Here is a 15,174-nt window from a genome sequence, read left to right as displayed (position 1 = left end):
GTTGTGATTACCTTTTCAGGATAACAATAGCAAGACTTGACAAAACAGACAGATATGCTGGAAACCCTGAGTATAAGGATCACTTTGGGCATGAAACACACAAGGGAGGAATGTTCTGGCACCATCACCACATGTGGTCACAATAACAACAGAGGGAAAAATCCAAAAAAAATTTTATGTATATTCATTATGCAAAATAAAATTCTGTTCTGAAATGTTGCATGGCTTCCATAAACAATTGTATTATTTGAAAAATAACAGAGCTACATGCCTCTGATTTATGTGAAATCTTGTCTTGGTTCTCTCATTTTGAAGAAGTTTTAGACTTTCCTTCATATTTAATTATTTAGTAAATTGAAGAATACCAAAGAAAGATTATTTTGTCCCACTGAGAAAAATCTCAATATTATGCAGTATATATTAGCTTCTCTTTTTTAAACAGAAAAACAGAAACAGATTTATAATTCTCTCCAATCTACCTCTCAAATAGCCAGAATGGCAAGAATCAACCTGGCAGAATGACAACCAAAATTGCTCTTCTAGTAGAATGTATATTCTGGGGTAAATACTGAAATAAACAAGAAAATATATAACTTCAAAGTTTTAAGCTATGAAGAAAATAAAATAATGCAGTGTAATAGAGAGTGGCTTTGGGTGTATTCATTTTCTATTTCTGCATAACAAATTGCTAGAATTCTAGCAATTTAATGCAGAACAATTTATCAACTCACAGTTTTCCTAGATCGGAAGTCTGAGCATGAGTTAACTGGGCCATCTGCTCAAGGTCTCATCAAGCTGAAATCAGGATGCTAACTGGAGTTATAGTCTCATGTGGAGCTCAGGGTCCTCTTCCAAGCACATTCATGTTGATGGCAGAATTCAGTTCCTTGCAATTGTAGGACTAAGGTTCTTGTTTTCTTACTGGCTATTGGCCAGAGGTAATCTCAGCATCTTGAGGCCATCCTGAGGTCTATGCCATATGACTCTCTGTGGACTCTCTCACAAAATGATTTTTTACCTCTCCCATAGAAACAGAAGAATATTTCTGCTTTCAAAGGACTTGCTTGATTATGTCAAGACCACCCAAGATAATGGCCCTTTGGATTAATTTATAGTCAACTTACTAGGAGCCTTAATTACATCTGCATACTCACTTGTGCCAAACAACATGGCATAAATCATGACAGTGATATTCTAACGTATTCACAGGTCTTATCCACACTCAAAAAGACTGGATTGTACGTGGGTATGGGTAATTGTGCGTCATCTTAGAATTCTTACTATTTCAGTGCATAGTAAGCCCACAACTCTAACTAGCATAGCCAAGAAAGACTTCCTAGGGATGTCATATTTGAGTTGAATGTTGAGAAGCAGCCAGCCATATAATAATCATAGAAAAAATATTCCAGCAGAAGAAATGACTGTGAAGTCTCTGCTGTGGGAGATAACTTTGTAGGTATGGGAAACAGAAGGCCTGAGTGCCAAGGGAAGAAGGATAAGATCACGGAGGAACTTGCAGGTCATGCAAACTTCAAATTTTAAGATAATTAATGGGCTGCATTACAAGATTCATATGAAATTCGAATTCAGTAGGGAGCTCAATAGAAAGTATTAGGATGATTTAAGCAGTAAAGTACCATAATCTATTTCTTTATAAAATTTCAAAAGCTTTCAGGTTGCTTTTCATAATTACTTTATACATTTAGTAATTAAAAATGCTTGCAGAGTTCAATTACTTAGATGAAATGGAAAAATTCTTTGAAAGAAAATAAATACCAATGCTCATGAAAGCAGATATAAATAACCTGTACAGCACTATATTTATTTTAAAAATGGAAATATAGTGAAAAACCTCACACGAAGAGAACTCTAGGCCATGCTGTTTTAATAGTGAATTATACCAAGTATTTAAGAAAGAAAAAGCACAATTCTTTAAAAATTCTTCCAGAAATTTGAAGAAAGAACACAACACAAATCTTTCTATAAGGATAGTGTTCTTTGAATACCAAAGCCAGACAAAGAAATTATAAGAAAAAGAAATTACAGATTTATATTCCGTATGAATATGCATCCAAAATTTCTTAATATAGTTTTGCTAACTTAAGTCAAATCATATATAAAAGGATAATACATGATGATCAAAATTGTTAAATCCTAGTAATGCAAGATTGGCTTAATATTTTAATATTTGACTTCATCAATTTAATTAACCAGATTAACAGGCTAAAAAATATGATTATCTCAGTAGATGCAGAATAACATGTATCACTATCCAATATCCATTCCTGAAAAAAAAAGGTCTCATCAACCTAGAAATAGAAGTCACATTCCTTAGTCTAATAAAAGGCATCTATGAAAATCATATACTTCACACCACATTTAATGGTAAAAAACCCAAATGCTTTCCCTTGAAAGTTAGGAACAGAGAAGAATACTCAGTCACTTCTATTCAATATTGTAATAGATGTTTTAGCCAGTGCAATAAGTCAAGAAAAATATAATGACTTGGGTGTCTATATATGCAGAATAAAAAATGCTTGAATTCTTTTCCTTCCTGAAGATCACCAGCTTGCTTGGACGTGTTTGTATGACCTCAGTCTCCTTTAGAATAAGGTAGGCCTTGGTATCACCGCAATCATTTTTTTACTTCAATAGTTGAGGTAAAGGTGGAGGAGAAGGAAAGAAACAGGTGCATGGTAGATGACAGTGGCACCATCCTGATAAGCAAAGCACATTTACTTTCTTGTTTCCAGCAGCATGGCTGATGCACATCATTTAGTATTTCAAAGATACTTTATCTTTTCTCTCCTATTTAAAAACAACAAACGCTTTTGGGAGAAAAAGACAGTATTTATTAAATGTAGACTGTATTATAAGTATTAGTATATAGAAGCTACTCATATTATTTTCAATAATTATTATTTTCAATCTTATTTCAACCTTATTCACTCATATCTATCCTACAACGTAGGCATTACTAACCCCAGATTTCATTTTCTAACATTAGTATGACAGAGATCATAAGTGGCAGAGCTAGAATTTGATCCCAGTTCCTTTTGACTCCAAGTCCCCTGCATGTTCTCTTACACAAACATCTTGTTACCCATGTCAATGTTCTCAGTCAGCTCTCTCCGGCCAAAGTTTTAAATATGTATAATTACTGCTTCTAATGTAGCTGTATTAAAGCAGTTTTGAAGTTAAATGAACTAGATAATATATATTAAGTCATATACGTGTGGGTTTTCCAATATCCTTCTTTCATTTTCAGCCTGAAATAGAATATTTGAAGGGTAATATTTTTATATTCCCTTGCTATTTCTATGCTGCGATTTATATATATATATCTTTGGTCTGTGTTCTGCCTTTAATAGATTTGGAATACAGTACAGAAAATATAAATTATACATTGGACATAATAATATTATAGAGCAACACAGGTGGCCTTGTGGATCAAACACAAGATTAACTGTCAAGAAACTTGAGTGGAACATCTCTTGATATTTAATGCTTACTTTATTTCTTTTTTGTTCTTTTTTCTTTCTTTCATTTTCTTTCCTTTTTTGGTTTTAAACTGCATAAGCCTTCTCTTCAGACAACTTCTTTAACTAATATCTTGGCTGTTTCCTTAGCTCCATACCTTAGCAAATCTGCCAGTAAAAACACTGTGACTTCACTCTTTGATTTTACCATGAGAACTCTTCATTTTCTCCTAAACATCTCCATCTTGGGCTTGTCTTTCAAACAATCCTTGTTAATGTGAATAATTGACAGTGCAACAAGCATTATACCAGGCATTTAGGAAGATGCTATGCTTCTATTTCTATTACCTTGAAAATTTTATTTCACAGTCTTTTCTGTCACTACGTTATGAGCTAAAGGAGAAAAGATAAAGAGAAACAATTGCTTTTAGCACTGACTACTTGCCCTCTGCTTCAGATTTTCCTCTTGTAAGAAGAGATATTGATGACTTTGAAATATATAGAAATAGCTTCATAGCCTAGGATCAGTGGTCCAACTAATTGACTTAAAAGATATGAATGGATTTATTAAGGGTATATTGAGTACACAAACACAATATGTAATTTATTTCTTATAGAACTTACAATCCTTTTAGTTTCTATTATATGAATTTAACAGATAAAAGAAAAGAGAACCAGAGATTTAAAGAAAATCACCCAAATGAGTAAATGCCAATGCTAAAATTTGAAATTGGAGATTTCAAGTCTCTCTGACATCAAAAACCCTTATTAGTAACATGACATTTGGCATGTTGCTTTGAGCTTCAGATTTCTCAGTTGAAAAGAAAGGTGGGTGGTGGTCATTCATTTCATTCTGAAGTATTTATTGAGCTATTATATGCTAGACATATGCTAAAGATATAATAGTAAGCTAAGCACAGAAATGATGTGTAACCTTATAGGGTGACAAATATTAAAATAAGCATACTGAAAAATGAATAACCAGAAACTGATTTCAGATACTCTGGAAGATAGAAACATGATTCTATGTTTCATTCCTATGCACATAAGGAATGTTTGGAGTAGGGATAGAGGGGAAGAGGGTGGGCAAGTTTCCCTTGGGAAGTCCTGAAAGAGAAAATAGTGGGAGCAGATGTTGGTGGTGAGAGGAGCATGGCTTTTTCAAGGACCCGAGTTTTGTCATTGGAACTGGATGGAGTGTAAGGGAGATTTCCACAACAAACTCTTTCTAACCAATGCAGTTGTTCTGTGGTTTAAAGTCAAACAGGGGCAAGGCTAGCCAGGGGAAAGTGCTTTGTAAATTAGGAATCACTATGTTAACATGAAGGTTTGTGGAAGTTTTGCTGATTTCTTATTTTAAATGACTAGAACGTTTCCCCCTAACTATTCTTAACGTCTTAGCATAGAGTGGAGTCTTTTCGTGGCATAAAAGTGGGGTTTATGGAGGAGCTTCTGTTTCAACAGTGACAGAGCTGGAGACAATTCTCAACAGACATTAGCTTAACTCCTGGGGTGAAAATGTGCTTCAAAGCATCAAATATGCAGCCTCTGGCTGTTTCTAAGAAGCCACCCAGAGACTGACAATTCTGCATTTGTAGTTTGATTAAACATAAATGTGGGCTTCTTAGCTGAAGTGGGGAGAGTCAGAGAAACCCAGGTTGTTTCATGAGCCAAAGGACAGAGGAGAATTCTCCCCACTGGAGAGTGAAGGAAGCAGTGGAGAGAAACATATAAGCTGGTGACTGATGGGTTGGTAGGTGAGTGGTCCTGCAGCAAAGACAACAAATTTCCACCTGGGAGTCTTGCCCACCTTCCTCCCAGGTTTGCTTTCTAGTGAGGACTGCACCACACCCTCTTTCCAATGCAAGATATGGGGATAGTGACTCATCTCCTTCCCGATCAAAACTATTTTCTTTCACTCAGAGTGCCTAAGAACAATTGCTTGCTGAATACAGCTTCCAAATATGTATGTAAATGTTCTTAAGACTCCTGGCTTGACTGTGTTGGGGGTTTAGGAGTCTACTGTCAGGTACTGTGTGAAGTGTTTAATGTTACTTCTGAAGATTGTTATCTCTTGATTTAACTTGGTGCTCTGTAAAGGAAAGGCAGCACGGGGCCTGGTGACATGCATGGGCAAGGGGCTATTGCACTGGTGCTACCACTGTAGTTCATTTGTCACCAGGTAAGCTATTTATCAACCACTCAGAGCCTCAGGATCCAGCTCTGTGAGACGTTTAACCAGAAAATTCCCTTCTAGCTATAAAAGTATATTCCTTATTTAGATTATTTAATTTTAGGTTTAAACTAAAAGAAAACAAGCTATCTAAATGATCATGAATGTAACAGGTAAGGTTACCCTTTTGTAATGAAAAAACATCTCCTAACTAAAGTTCATATGTTGTTACATCAGAGACAACCTGGTTTCTGAGGATGAGCATGGGGGAAGCAAAAATAAAAACAGACTGGAGTGAAAGTAACAAGACCAGGTTCTAGAACTCTGCTGCTGGTAAGCTGTGTGATCCTTCATCTCTGGTCCTTGACCTGGCTGAGACTGTTTCCTCATTTGAGAAATCCTATCCTACCTTTTTTTAAAATTAATTTTTATTGGAGTATATTTGCTTTATCTTGTTGTATTAGTTTCTACTGTACAGCAAAGTGAATCAGCTATACATATACATATATCCCCTCTTTCTTAGATTTCCTTCTGATTTAGGTCAATTACACAGAGCATTGAGTAGAGTTCCCTGAGATATACAATAGGTTCTCAATAGTTACCTATTTTATACATAGTATCAATAGTGTATATATGTCAGTCCCAATCTCCCAATCCTATCCTACCTTAAGGACAATATCAAGATAATAATCAAGACATATTTCTGTAGCATTTGACATTCTATAAACTCTTCCTCATTTGTAATCTCAGTTCCTTCACACACCACCTTTCCAATGAGGATGGGAATACCCAGGTATGGGAAAGTTACAGTGTTTTCCCAGGTAACAAAATCTCATTGTCCTCATGGGGCAGAAGCACACCCTAACACAAGCTCTTCAGTGAAAATGTGTCATACTCATGTAAATATCTCTTACTGCTCTAAGATAAGAAACTGTTCAATTTGCCCATGAGAAATGAAGGTGAGGACCCCAGGGAGGGGAACAGTGACTTGCGGGGGGTGGTGTGGTGAGGCTGATCCATGGTGCCTATGGGTCCCTGTACACCACCACTACACCTCTATTCCTCCTCCTATATCAGACCCTCCACCACGCATGCTACTGTCCATTATACCTCCCTACTTGGGACCAGAACCCACCTCATCTGTTTTATCCTCTCCACATTTTTCTCCTTAGCAGCTTATATCACTGAGACTTCCAAGGCCCTTGTTAGAAGGACGTAGTTAGGGATAGGGGACTATAGTCATTGTAAGTAACATGGTCAGAACCTATGCTTACTTAGTCCATGGACCATTATCCCTACTCGGTGCACAGACTTCTATTAAGCAATGCTTGAAGGACAGATAAGGTCATGATCAAGGTCATTGATGCTGGAAATAAGTTGCTGAAATTAAGGGTCATGCAATATAATTTAAAAAGTTTCTTATATCACAAAGTCATTGAAAATGCTAATAGTAATGGACAGATGCAGGAATTATAGAGCTGCAACCATGAAGATTGTGACTTTGCATTCCTGCTACGTATCAGGTTAGACAATCTTCATTCATTCATTCAAAAGCCCTTTGTAGATCATATTCAATGTGTCAAGTAATGTGTTGGGGGTTTTAAGAAGAAAGACATAGGCTCTGTTTTGAGGGAGTACAGACATTAAGTATACATGACACATGTGCCCCTACTTATACTTTCATTCTTCTGGCAGACCTCATGAGTCACTTACAGCACAGTTGCACTCATAAACTATCTCAACATAGTGTAACTGATTTCAGGATTGGTATGAGTGGTAAAACTATTTCTTCTAGTGACACTGCAGAAACATTCATGAATATATCACTGAGCTCCTACACTGTACTTGAAGTCCACTAGAATGCCCAGTTTCTGCTACATGAATATACACACCAAGAAAGGATAAGTTCCACTATCAATATTTTATTTTATTTTATTTTTCCTTATCAATATTATACTCAGCTTTCTAAGTGGCTTTCTCTTCAAATGCTCAGTTTCTGACATTTCTAGTGCCCTTCACATTGGGAAGTTTGCAAATGATTTTAAGGAAGAGTTGCATGGATATTAAAGACAAGCTTTTTGTTTCTTGTATGAGGATAGCAATCTCTTTCCACTCAAGCATGTCTTCAGTGAGAATTTATGAAGTGCTTTGTGCCTATTGGACACAGCAGATTTTGCGACAATGAGAAACCATTTTTGACCTCAGTTTAATGGAGGAGACATGTATGAAAATAAATACCAATCATAATAAAGCAAAGATAGAGGAATGTACAAAGCTCTAGGAGAATCCAGGGGAGAAAAAGATTAATTCTGCCAGTGAGCATCATAAAATGCGTTTAAAGGGAGGGATATTTGAGCTGGATCTTGAAGGGTAAGTGGAGTGCTGTAGGCTGAGAAGATGAAAATAAGCTTCCTAAGAAAAGGAAGAACAGGAGATCCAAATACACTGAGGTTTGAAAACACATCATGCAAAACTAAGGGTGGTAATATAGTTTGGGCTCAGATTATGAACAGACTAGAATGCCAGGTTCATAATATTATAAATGAAAGAGCAAATAATATCCCTGACTTGTTTACTAACATTATTTCCAGTTTGTGTATTTTCTAGGCTGATTAAATGTCCACAAGCCAAGGAACTATTGGTTTCTGCCACTAAATGAGCTGGTTCATCAACATGGGAAATCTTTTGTGACCTCCCAGAAGGAAAAGGAAGAGAAGGAAGGGAGAAAGGAAGGAGGAAAGCTAGTAGGGAGGAAGGAAGGAAAAAAGCAAAGAAGGGAGGAAAGGAGGGAGAGAGGAAAGGAGAGAAAGTGAGAGTGAGGGAGATCGAGATAAATTGTAACTGAGAGAAAAGAAAAAAGGAGAAAGTAGAGAGGGAAAGAAAAAGTAAGAAATCATTTGGGTTCACTGCCAACAAGAGTTAGGAAAGCTGATTTCTTAAGATAAACTGAAGTAAAACAAAATATGCTCCATATGTTGAAACTGTATACTTAGTTTGAGATAAACAAAAACATGTTTGGAGAATAGTTGCCATAATTAAAAAGAAATTAAAAGAAAGAAAGAAAAACCATCTGGGGATAAGTACATATTTAAACTCACACACACACACACACTCACACACACACACACACACACACAAACACACAGTGATTCCAAAACTTGAAGTTTTTCTTGATTTAAGTAAACTCTTGTTGCAAAAGGGCATTGCATCAGTCTTTGCCCAAGCACCAAGCAATTTATGTTCCACACTGGAGCTATACAGAGCTACTCAGCATTACTCAAACACCAAAAGACCTTTCCAACTCCTGTCCTTTGCTCCTGCTTTCTTCTGTGCTGTAAACACGCATATTCCCTTTTCTCTCTGGCTGACTCCAACTTCCTCCTGAGTGCCCAACTCAAATGTCAGCTTCTCCCAGCAGAGTGCCAGACACATGGCAAGGTTGATAATGGCTTCTTCATCTGTGAACTTTCCGCATGTGTATAAGTTTCCTGTGGCTGCCATAACAAAATACCACCAACTGGGTGGCTTAAAACAATAGTTTATTGTTTAACTGTTCTGGAGGCTAGAAGTCTGAAATTTGAGAGTCAAGATCAGGTTTGGTTTCTTCTGAGGACTCTGAGGGAGAATCTAGTCCATGACGTCCTCCTAGGTTCTAATGATGGCTGGCAGTCTTTTGTATTCTTTTGACTATAGGTGCATCACTCCAATCTCTGCCTCCATCTTCACACGGTGTTCTCCCTGTGTCTCTGTGTCTTCACATGGCCATCTTCTTATAAGGACACCAATCATGTTGGATTAGGGCCCCACCCTATTCCAGTATGACCTCACTTTAATTTATAAGTCACATCTGCAATCACCTTATTTCCAAATAAGGTCACTTTATGAGGTACTGGGGGTTAGAACTTCAGCATGTCTTTTGAGGGACACAATTCAACTCATAACAACAAGACACTAATATAGATATAGTTTCACTGAAGATGTATGCATGTCTGCATCCCCAATCCCTAAAGAAGTTGATAAGAAACTCCTTTGCAAGGATTATATATATATTTTAACCTAGTGTTTACAAACTAGCATAGTCAATTTAGTAAATTCATAGCTCATGTCTTCTAAATTGAATTACATTTTGAAAATTATGGACAGAGTGTTCCTGATTAAAGCTAAAAGGAAGTTAAGAGGTAGTTAAGTTTACACTTGAGGGGAAACACACAGCACATGGTGACACTCTTGTCATTACAATTCCAGACAGAGATTTCTACCTCTACAGTGGACAATGTGGCAGAGGAGAACTGTTGCCTAAAATAACCTAAAGGGATGAGCATCTGAGAATGAAAGACGCATGTTCAAATATAGTTCTCTCTAGGTAGCTATATAGTATTGATACTATCACTTCTCCTCTGTTTGCCTCAGTTTATCCTCCAAAGATAAAAATTAGACAAGAAAGAGAGTGACTTTAAAATTTAAAGATGTCTAAGAACTCTTGTTTCAAATGAAATTTTCTCAAAGCCCCAATTTAAATAGCAGTTCTTTGTGAAGCTGCCAGAGATCAGGTGAAGAAAGTGAGCCTGGAATGCCACTGGATTAGTCATCCCCAAGGAGTCTCCACAGAAAGCTCTAAAGAATTCTGGAAACATAGATCTAAAACTACTCAGTCAGATGAAGGTCCAGTTCATATATAGTCATAGACATAGAGGGTCATCCACTAAAAAAAGAAAAGAAGGAAGAAGAGAAGGACAAGGAGGAGGAGAAGAAGAAAAAGAAGCAGAAAAAGAAGGAGAGGGGAAGAAGAGGAGGAAGAAGAAGGGGAGAGGGAAGGGGAAGAGAAAGGAGAAGGAGAAGGGGAAAGGTAGAAAACTTATTAGAAAATAAGCTGCTAGGGAGGAAAATTGTAAGGAGGGCCAAAGATCTTGGACAAATTTTTCATAGCCATAGAAAGGCATTTCAAAGCACCCTCCCAATTTTATCTTTGTAGTCATATAGTAAATTCTAAATTAGGTTAGCCATATTTTTTACAAATAATGAGTTCTTCTGGAGCAGGCTCATTTGTGTTTTAACCCCCCAGTACTTATTCACTGTGCAGGACACATGATGAGCATTGTAAATGTTTGCTGAATGAATGAATTAATGCATGTTTCAAACTGTTTTAAAATTTTCAAGTAATCTTGGAAATGTATCAAGATGAGAGTAGGCATAATTTGAATGTCAGTATTCTATTGAATTTGTATAAGAGAAATGAAATACTGTGGTCAAATCTCTAGTGGCTTTATATTCCAGATTCAACACAGTTGTGAAGAGGGAACACAGAAAATAGACATTTTTTCGAAATTGCCTTGGAAATTAGCCCAAGAGCCAAATGTTTTACTTATTGGTATGTTTCTTATCTCAGACCGTAACTAGTAAACATTTCAGATCACACATACACACAATGTTTGTTTGTATTTACTGTAATTCCCTTTGCAACTCCAGATGCTTGGACCATTTAGGCATCTAATACATGTTTGATGAATTAAGGAATAAATGAAGGGACACTTGAATAAAATGAGCTAAGATTCTGACTTCCATTAGCAAGCTGTTACCAGTTTTCATCGGCCTAGTTTAAATGTAGTCCATCCATTTGGAAAAAAGGAATGGAAAAACATGGTACAAAGAACTGATCTGTCCAATGCTTTTTAATCAATACTTAAAATATAATCACTTGTAAAACATTTCGTACTGCATGAGGTAGAATACTGGGTTTTGGCTCCGGGCTTGTCCCCACATTACTATGTGAGATTAACTTTTTGGCTAAGAAGATTGAGCTTGGTCTCACCTACATTAATATATTCTGACTTTATAGAACAAAGATGAGATTTTCTTTAGGTCTGATATAGTCCAAGATGATTCTGACATGATTATATATGAGGTTGGACCATTACAATATGTGTACATCCCAGGCAGACTTTTGATTTGGTATCTTTGGTAGGCAGGCATCATCTCAAAGTTTTACTTTAAAGAAATAAAATTTTGTCCCTTTGATTAATTTCTAGGGAAAGTTGTAGAAAAAAATTCACCCTCTGTGCCTCAAGCAACACACCTCTGGCTCCATACTTATATTGGACCCTATTTTCGAAAGATCTGCAATTAAGTGGAGACCTTCTTCTTCTTTTTTTTTTAATTAATTAATTTATTTATTATTTATTTTTGGCTGTGTTGGGTCTTCATTGCCGCATGTGGACTTTCTTTAGTTGTGACGAGCAGGGGCTGTTCTTTGTTGCAGTACGTGGGCTTCTCATTGTGGTGGCTTCTCTTGTTGCAGAGCATGGGCTCTCGGTGCACGGGCTTCAGTAGTTGTGGCATGTGGGCTCAGTAGTTGTGGTTCGCGGGCTCTAGAGCACAGGCTCAGTAGTTGTGGCACATGGGCTTAGTTGCTCTGCGGCATGATCCTGGACCAGGGCTCGAACCCGTGTCCCCTGCATTGGCAGGTGGGTTCTTAACCACTGTGCCACCAGGGAAGTCCAGTGGAGAACTTCTTCCTACAAGAAAGTTTTATTGGGTATTCTTTGAAAGTGGAACATGAATGGGAGTGGTAAGGGATTGCACTTACAGCTCATGTAGCTTATCAAACGTTTTTTCCAACTATATACCATACTGCCCTGAAAATTCTGGTAAATTAAGCATTCTCTACCTCCTGACACTTCCCACTCACTTTGTAAATTATTTCCCTGATTGATGTCAGTGTGACACGCCATGTTGGATCACGCATTTATACAGCAGCTTAAAACTCACAGTGCTTTCATTGGCCTTATGTAGATAAAGTCTCCAGATCTTAGTAGAATTAGCTGGTGAGATTGATTTCTACTCATTTTTCAAGTAGGGAAATTGAGTCTCAGAGCTTTCACGATTTATGAAAGGATAGATAATAAAAATGGATGGAATAGTGCCTTGAATCTGAGTATTTGATTTCTAGTTCAAGGCTAATTGACTATCCATAGTGATCTAATGAGCGTTCAAGAATCAGATTTGCAAAAAAAAAGAAAACTCAGCTTTACTTGTTCATACATTCTTTCCTTCAACGTATTGACTGAGCATCTATTATTTGCAGGTATTGTGTCTGGTGTTGGTGTTCTAATGGGAATCAAGCCAAAACCCTTTCTTTCATTGAGTTTACAGTAAGGGAGAAAAAGATATAGACAATTGCAAAGCTTACTAACTCAACCAGAAAAGCAAATAAACAAACACAGTCACTAATTGGAGGGACTCATCACTTTTGCCACTGTTAGGATAAATCAAGCAAAAGAAAGATAAGCTTCATCTGTGGATTGTAGTCCGCTAGTAGAAATTGTGTTTTCTTCTGATTTAATTCACTGGCCAACTGGAGAAAATGTAACACACTAGCTGTAACCTCACCAGACTGTCATTTAGTGCAAATGAACCATATAGTAAGTCAGTATCAGGGCCTGGGAATAAATCAGTGTGGTAAGTTGACTTTTCTGCTTGGAAACTTTTATTTCCATAGGATTTTCAATAACAAAAGAACAGGATGCCTCTAGAGTACCAGATGTAAGGAAATTTGGATGACTACACAAAAATTACTGCATAGAATGACTCTTTTTCAAAGCACCTACTGATAAAAGAAGTTGTGTTCATCCCTGCTCTTTCAATATTGTGTCCTCCAAATTGTTCTCCCATAAGAGACATCAGGAGTTTCCACATTTCACAGTTTCAACTTGACCGATTCCTCTCTTATTGATAATTCTTAAACCAGTGCAGAAACTACTTGTAATCATTGTAAGTATTCAGGGAAATAAGGAAATGGTGGCAAATACTTCCTCCTAATCAGAAGGAACTATCTAAAGAAAGTATAAAGAAGACAAAAATTGGAAGTTATTACTTGGATTGCTACTTGCAGTTGTTTTATTTTACTCAGCTGGAGTAAGTCCAGTCATAGGAAAGAGCAAGCTACTATAATTGGGAAAAGAACATTTCAGAATTTTATCAGTACTGGAACGTGAAACATGAATGGAAGAATTTTAAAATGATATGCTAACTCAGAAAGATGCCCCAAATCCCAATCCTTCCCTCCCTCACACCCTTCCCCCTTGGCATTTGGGATTAGCAGATGCAAACTAGTATATATAAGATTTATAAACAAGGTCCTACTGTATAGCACAGGGAACTATATTCAGTATCCCGTGATAAACCATAAAAGACAAGAATATGAAAAATAATATGTATATATAACTGAATCACTTTGCTGTATAGCAGAAATTAACATAACATTGTAAATCAACTATACTCCAATAAAATAAGAAAAAGAAAAACAACCAATACCACTGCTAAGGACAAGACGTGGTTTGTCATCTAATGGAGCACAGTAAAGATATCCTACGGATCTCTGAGATTATTCATGTGGTTGATTCCCCAGATAAATGCCTTTGTGATTCCAATTTTAGTATATGTGCTGAGCCAGCACTTTCTTTGTGATTCCAAATGGACAAATGTTTATCTTTACTGAGCTTTTACATAGTGGAACTGATATTCATCAACTTTTCTTCCTTCTGGGCTATGAAATAGAACGTGCAGTACTTGGGCAGGCTGCAATAAAAGACTAGCTTGATTGATTTATTGGATTTCTTAGGTCTGATTTTTCACACAGTGATTTGGGCTGTTTGTCCTTGAGATAGTTGGGCACTTTTGAGAAAGTCCGCATTGCAAGAGTATATGTTTGATTGACCAAACAGTAGAATATTAGAGGCTGAAGTTGACAAAATTGGACTATAGTTTGCTGCAAAGTCTTGTGTGGATGTCAGAGCCAGTCCAGTGTTTCAGCAGCAGATGAAATTTGCAGGTAGCCTCCATGGTCATCCCAAGTTTCCAGAATGGTTATGCACACACCCTTGTCATGGAAATTGAGCTGAGCACTTTGATAGATTCTTACCACTGGCTCTCTGTAATTGCCTACTGCTGTCTGGACCAGACCCTCAATTACTATTCAAACTTGGCATGAAGCATTTTCTTGAAGAAGCAGAAAAAGAAGACCTAAATATCACTGTTAAAAAAAAAGGATACTCTTCCCATTTAAAAATAGGAGCAAATGCCATTAACATACAGAGTTGAGAAAAAAGACTGGAAGTTGATTTGAAATGTTTGAGACACAGGACGTGTAGAATGCAGCAATCTATCATTTTTATATTACTTTATTAAAAATGTTTGACATGAAAACAAAAGTGGATAGTCAGGGTCAAGCCATCTATGTTACAGGCGTTAACTAAATTCCTCTGATGTATTTATTTTTTATGAACCACTGATTATTTTAATCTATTTTAAAATTTTTCAATGAGAAAAATGTCACAGAATAAATTTATATTACACTTAAAAAAAAGTATTAATTGCATCTCTACTGTGTGCAAGGGATTACTCTAAGCCTGTGGGGAAAGTGACCCAGAAATCAATCCATCCTTGCAGAAAGCCTGTTACTCAGTCTCTGAAAAATCAAGCAGCTCAGTCTTTAGCCTCCATTTGGAGGATGCCATGTACCTGGCT

General features: G+C 36.8%; 1 pseudogene; it reads left to right on the top strand.

The window, feature by feature from the left end:
• Positions 1-14,773, top strand: part of LOC132507979 (metalloendopeptidase OMA1, mitochondrial-like) — a 42,644-nt pseudogene extending 27,871 nt beyond the window's left edge.
• The last annotated feature ends 401 nt before the right edge of the window (positions 14,774-15,174 follow it).

The sequence above is a fragment of the Lagenorhynchus albirostris genome, chromosome 17, assembly GCF_949774975.1.
Source record: "Lagenorhynchus albirostris chromosome 17, mLagAlb1.1, whole genome shotgun sequence".
Lineage (NCBI taxonomy): Eukaryota > Metazoa > Chordata > Mammalia > Artiodactyla > Delphinidae > Lagenorhynchus > Lagenorhynchus albirostris.
This window is presented reverse-complemented; position numbering and strand designations above follow the sequence as displayed.